Source organism: Cupressus sempervirens, chromosome 5, assembly GCF_028749045.1.
Source record: "Cupressus sempervirens isolate cs-2001-9-10 chromosome 5, ASM2874904v1, whole genome shotgun sequence".
Classification (NCBI taxonomy): Eukaryota; Viridiplantae; Streptophyta; class Pinopsida; order Cupressales; family Cupressaceae; genus Cupressus; species Cupressus sempervirens.
The window spans coordinates 641,791,638-641,799,236 of record NC_143122.1 but is presented as its reverse complement, the minus strand read 5'-3'; positions in this window follow the sequence as shown (position 1 = coordinate 641,799,236).

Below are 7,599 nucleotides of genomic sequence, written 5' to 3'. Positions count from 1 at the left end.
GTGCACTCTAATGGTCAAAGTATTTCCACCCTTTACAAGAAGTATAATAATGGTGTCAACTCCATGGCCAAACATTCTAACAACAACCTCTTGCAATCAAAATTTTACAACTGGTAATTTTTTATTTTTTCAACTACAAATCTTTATTTCTATTTATTTCTATTTTTCAAACATTTTTTCTTCAAATTTGAAGTTTCATTTATAATTTTATAACTCTAACATAGTAAATTTTCCTCAATAGGGTTTCAATCATCTTTATTTGAGAGGATTTGGAGTACACACTCCATCCACTCAATAAGCATTCTTGATTGGTATCAAAGAAAGACATAGAGGAGTTATTATATAGGCATTGCAACTCATGACTTCTTTTCTACAACCAAAATAACTACAAGGAAGGTACAACAAAGCTATGGATGTAAAGCTAGAGCTTACTAATTGAAATGTTTCCACTTCCCAACAATCTTTAGTTTTAGAGAAGTCAAATAGCTAGCAACATACTTGTAGTGCAACTATTAGGGCACTACCTATGGTTCCTCTATGCTACTTGTATCACCTAATTCCAATGATAATAATGATCTCTATGAAAATTCATACAACACTGATTGTTGATTTTATTATTTAATATCAAACAATTATTATCTATCATGACATTCCAGTTTGACAAAATTGATGTTGAAGTAGTTTTTATTTCTATGGTGGTTTTGCATTTTATATGATGCTTTGGGCTATTTTGATCCTAAATTCTACTTTTAGGATGCACATGTATAATTATTTATTTTTGTATGTTTTTTATACAACCGAACCCAAACACAAAAAAATTGTTGTAATGGAAAACCCAAACCCCTGAAGCCATACTGTAACATAAATGATGCCACACACATGAACAAATTTGAACTAGAGAAAACATCACTATCCTAATGCATAATGCATTCAATCTGATAGTGATAATGCTACCAAGATTATTAGAAAAATATTGAAAGCATACGCATCACTTGTCTATTTTCCATGAAGATGTTGATCAAAAGTTCACTTTTCACACATTGGTCTTCAATCATTCCATAACTTTGATCTACTTGCATTATAAACATGTTGTTAGCAACAAATTATAAATTACACATTTTCAAAAAGCTATACAATGCTACTAGTTATGAAAAAGCTAACAAAAAAGTGCATTGAATATTTGATGAAAGAAAAGCTATGTACAAAATCCAAATGAAAAGAAACTCAAGTATGAAGTAGGTCAAATAAATACATTTTATATTTAATAAAAGATAGTCTAAAAATAGAGATGGCCTACATACCAAAATGATCTACATTCCCTCTATTTTAAAGATTTTTTTTGCATATAATTATAATGTGACCAATAAGGTGTGGAAGAAATTCTACTTATAATTAGAATCTTTGTAACTAGACATCTTGCTAATGGATCTTGAGGTCATTGCCATGCTAGGGCACAAACTAAATAGACTTACCTTATGCATGAAAAAATATTGTTTGAAGAGGGCTTCAAACAAACATCTTGGTTATGCAGAGGAGTGAAGCCTAGCCTTAGCTTCTCCCATTCCTTGTGAAAGGAATAAAACAATAGTTCTTGCATTGAATGAGTTTTAAGTTGCCTCTTTGAAAGGACCTTAATTTTTGAATTTTGATAGTGATTCTACTTTCAAGTATTAAAAAGGCTAAAGTCACTTCACTTGGTGATTACAACATTTTGAACAAGATTTTTCATTTTAACCTTGCACTCCAAAGTAAGTACCAAGTCTCCTTCCAATACTATTGCCAACAAATTTGCACATTTCCTTTGAAATTTTGGCATTTCAATAGCCGCTAGAGATGGTTCCTTTTAACACAATACATAAGAAACAACAACAATGAATAGTAACCTATTTGAACTATAGAGAACATAGTAACAGGCAACAACTCTCCTCAAATTTGAGTTGCTCAACTCATGACTCCAACATACTTCAAGGAAAAAAGTGTAGAATGGCTCTATACAGCCTTAAAAACAAAGATCAAATGAGAGACTCCAAAAGTAACCATTAGTTTCTTATTACAAGGTATTTATCACAAGTTAGTTGTTAATGGGTGATGCATGAAATTGGGGTACACTTTAAAACAAAAAAAGGTACATATCATCACCAATAAATATGAAGTGGTCCACCTTATTCATTTGGATAAATGTTGAAATAGTAAGGAAAATAAAATGAAATTTCCCTTAAAACATACATTTTTGTGCAAATGATTAAAGAAAAATAAAGATAAGAGACAATCAATTTGTCCAACATGCAGGTTTACTAGTTTGCAAACCAATTTGTGCAAACATGTAAATCTACCAGATCTAGATGGTTGACTTTAGGCAAGGGAAATATTTTTAAAGTTAATAATCCTAAGAATGGTAGTGTTAATTACTCTCCTCTCTACCCCACTCTCCGTCCTACAAAAACTACAATATTCAACCAAGTTTATAAAACAAAAGGATGCAGGGATACAACCTCAAGGATGGTCAAATTGTTCCCCAAATTTTGGAATAGGTAGGGGAACATCTATTCTAATAACTTATAAGCTAAATTTCTTAAAATACAAAAAATCTACTCAATTGGAAAAGGTGTTCCTCTCCCTTTTTTCTATTTAGGGGTTTCTAAATTGGGCCACATTGTAACACCAAACAAGATACATATCATGACTAACGAATATTGATTGGTGCATCTTATTCATTTAGGTAAATGTTGAGATAGTAAGTAAAATGGAATGGACTTTTCCTTTCAATATAACTTTTTGTGCAAATGATCAAAATTCAACAAAGAAAAGAGGTCAATTTTTGCAACATGCATGTCTACTAGATTGTGAACCAATTTGTGCAAACATGTAAGCCTACCAAAGCTAGATGATTGAATTCAGGAACTCACATGGGGAAGATTGTTGGAGTTAATAGTCCAATGAATGGGAAAATAAATTATTCTCCTCTCTGCTCTACTTTTTCCTTTTGTTGACTTGGTGCTAAAAACCTCATTGGAGATTCCTAACATGGCTTAACAACCTCTCATGGATTGGGTTAAATCTTGCATTTGTATTTTTGGTGCAATTGTAAATGATTCTATTGATTGGTATCAAAGGCTTAGGTCATGAGTTTGAGTCTCCCTTTAGTGTGTCTTGAAGGTAGAGTTAGTGCTAAGAGGGAGATTGCTGTTGAATCATTGGTGAACACCTTGTTGAAGATTTGTGACATGGCTTAACTACCTCTCATGCATCAGGTTAAATATAGCATTTGTATTGGGCATTAATAGTTTGAGCTCTTGGCGCCACAACAAATAATTCCAACATGTCTTACAAAAATTGATGCATTTGACCATGTTTATAGAACATAAAGATGTACGGACATAGTTTAGGGGATGGTTAAATTGTTTGCTAAATTTCAAAATGGGTAGATGAATGGCTACTCTACTAGCTTGATGGTGGGATTTTTAAAATTTAAACAATCAACTCAGCTTGCAAGGGTAATCCTCTTTAATCTTTTCAGAAGTTTCTAGATTGGGTCACACTATAAGGCCAAATAGGATACAAATCATCACTAATAAATATGGAGTGGCACATCTTATTCATTTGGGTAAATGTTGAGATGGTAAAAAAAATGGAACATAGGTTTACTACTTCATGAGCCAATTCAGACAAACATATAAGTCTACTAGCTCCAGATGATTTTTAGGAAGTCACAAGGGGAAGATTGTTTGAGTTGGAAAAATAAAGGATGGAAAAGTTAATTATTCTCCTCTTAGCTTTACTCTATCATACAAAAACTACATTATTTAGCCAAGTTTATAGAATAGAAGGATGTGTGGATACAATTTTGTGGATGGTCAAATTGTTTCCTAAATCTCAAAGTAGGCAAGAGAATGGCTATTCCAATAACTTAAAAACTAAGTTTTTAAAACGACAAACAATCTACTCAAATTGGAAGCATAATCCTCCCCTTTTATCGTTTTTGGGGTTACTAATTTGCAAGGATAATCCTTCCTATTTATCTTTTTAGGGGTTTCTAACTTTTTCAAATTCCAACACACTAAATGGCACCAATTGTCCATAAGAGAGGCATCCCCTCCAACTCTTAGGGAACACATCTCCATGGAACACTTAGTTAGCTCTAGATCTCAAGACACATTAGTAATTGGAACTCTTTGAGTATTTCAAATTTATCACACAAACTCAAAACCAAGAGGTGAGGTAATCAATTGATGCAGTTATGAGAACAAGTGTTCTTGTAGACATTGATCAATTTAATTGATGCATGGATGATGAGTGTTGTTTTAGGAGTTATAAACACTTAGTACCAAATTTTGGATCAATTCAGGATGTAGCCTACCCCTTCATATCAAGTACCCAAATAAAAAGTTGATGTTACATGCAAGGTTAGAATCTCTCCTTAAGTTGTTTATTAAGCCCTCTCCACTTTTAAATACTACGTAAAAGCATTTGAAGGAGATTATCATAGAAAATTAAATTTCAACCTTTACCATGTTTGCTAGGGAATCTCCAATGTAACTTCAAACATTAACTGAAGGATTTGGTACCATGAAGGAAACATATAATGTACAAGTAGGTTTAGTCAGCTGGATGATAATAATTCATTTTGTGCTATAAAGGCCTTAACATTATTTTGTTGCATGGATTTTTCTAGAGAGCTAGGAACACATAGAAAAAGTGTTTTTTTTTTTATTGACATCATAAAAAATCTTCCATGCTAGCTAGCAAGTTGAGAATATAGATTTCCCTAGACAGGACACACTTTTTTTTATAGAATCTTTTTTTAAAAAAGTTTATTCTTGTTCTATTTTGTACTATTCCCCAACTATTTGTCTATTGAATCATAGTAGAGTATTGACATTCACATTTTGGGACAACATTTCCAAAAGGTACTTGTATAAATTCTCAAATGTACTCATCTGATAAGTGTTCTAGGTGACCTTAACTCACTACAAATCTCATTATGTACCAATAATTATATCAAACTTAGGTGAAGAGTTGATCCCTACTTAAGATTTCATTGCTATAGAAAAAAGTAGCTATCATAAGCAAGACAAGATCCTTCTTTGAAATCTTTCAAGTATAGAAATGGTCAAAGATGTGATCCAATTCCTTAAACTTTCTACTGCAAAGTGCAAACCAAACTTTTAGAGAATCATATATAGTAATATGACAACCTAGAAAAATAATGATAGTAAACCAGATCAGGATGCCATATAAAGTAGCCATCACCTAAAATTTGCTAATATAGACCATATTGGGATGCAATAGATCACCATAAAAAATGTTCCTAAAATTAGCTAGGTATTTTGATACAAATATGTGAACAATTGATTCCAAAATCAATCTCCTAAATATTGTATAGGTTGGAGAATTCATGCCAATGTGCAAAACAATAAGAAAAATAAGGCAATACTCTTAATGATAAATAATACATTTTATAGGAAGATGATCCCTTTATAAAAAACATGCACATGCTGATTCTAGAGAAAAATCATATAAATACTACATGGACTATGGAAAATTCATGCTAATGTGCAAAACTAGTTAGAAAATGAATCAACACCCAATTTTTTGTAGATCTTGCTAATCCCAACATGCAACATTCAAAGTTATTGCATACAAACATAATTTGTAGTCAGTTCAAGTGCAATTTTTGGTGCTTTAAGAGACATAATACCTCAATTTCATACAAAAATTTTTTTTAGTTAATTCAAGCACAACTATTGATACTTTAAGAGCCATAATACCTCAATTGTATAAATGTAAAAAGAAAACAAATGAAAAAAGCAAGTACATTTTCAAGCTACAAGGTTGAATAGTCCTTGTATGCACTAAATTTTATTTTACTTTCACATTAAATTCATTCATCCATTTGATTTGACTATTAGGGAAGCAATCAAGATCCAACATCATACTTTCAAATTTAAATAAAACATGTAAGACATATACCTTGGTGCAAAAAATAAAATAAAATAAAACAATCTTGAAAAAAAAGCTATGAACATTTGAAGAATGGCTATTCAAAGTTTAAGTAACTAGGGATCCTTTCTTGAAAGTACACAAAAAAGGATGATAAGCATACATTCTAGAGATTCCATAAAAGTTTTAAAAAATCCAATAAGTTGTTCTTCTTCCATTAATGATCTATAAGAGTCTGAATAAACTTTATTACAACTTCAAGAGTGAAGTTCAGGAAGGTATATTTTGAAGGCTAGCCTAGGGTTATGTACCTAAAAGAGTTATGTGCCTATTTTTATGTACATGCTATTTGGATCATAGTACATACTATTTAGATCAACAACCCTTGAGAAAGATTGACAGGTGAGTGGATATGTACAAAATATTAGACACCATTTTGTTAAATTTTGATAGAATGTGTTGAAGATGAAATTTTAAATGTACTTTTGCATATCATTTATGAGTTACATACCTATTGGTTGGATCATAGTACCTGCTATTTGGATCAACAACCCTTGAAAGAGATTGGTAGGTGAGTGGATATGCACAATATATTAGAGACCATTTTTTAAAATTTTGATAGAATGTGTTGAAGATGAAATTTCAAAGATAATTTTTGGTATCATTTTCTAGCTTCCAAAGGCTAGAGACTTAAGGAAATCCTATATATGCCTTACCATTCTAGAACTAAGTTTTGTATTTCTAAAACTATATATTTTTTATCACTAGAATGTGCAATGCCATCAATACCATATGCTACATATGATGTAGAGTGTCTACCAAAATTATTCAATCTTTTAGGATCTATCTAATCTAATTTTCATTTCATCACATTGAGAATACATTATAGGAATCTTCCATCAACAATAAATACACTTCCTAATCATCATTTCCTAGGATTCAATAATCAAACAATAATTAATCAACATTTATCAAGGCAATGTCATACCTCTAACAATCCCACTCCAACCTTACCATTCAATGTCCATTCATTAGATATTCAAGCAACATCCATTGAATAAATATGATCTACTTGTATACACACATATTATTAGCAACAATCAACCTTTTATCATAATCCTTAGTATTTTCACATTGTCCTACACATAAGTATTACTTACAAGCATTGTTACATAGGGTAGGGTATGTGCAAGATCATGGTGTGCCAAAAAGTGGCGATCTAAAAAATCTATAGTTTTGAAATATCTCAAACAATTTTAAAATCTATTCAAACTTTTCTCCCACTCACCCTAATATTAAATGAAAACAATTAATATCTTTATAAGGTCTACTATATCTTTTGATACGAAACCTATATTGTCAACTTTAAAAATGTCCTAAAAATGTGCTTTTGGGCTATTTTTATATGATTTTTAGTTCAAACATGTAGTTGACTTTTTTTTCACCAAAATTTGATGAAATAAAAAGGATTTCTTAAGAATGTTCTTATCTTTCCATAAATGTAAGGTTTGTCAAATTATGAATTTAGTAAGTAATTATTACTTATTTTCTAATGGAGTTATGTATAATGTTTTGACTAACACACTACTTGAAAAACAACTATAACTTTCAAATGCTACAACATTTTTTAAATCCAAAAGATGCATCACATTCTATGTT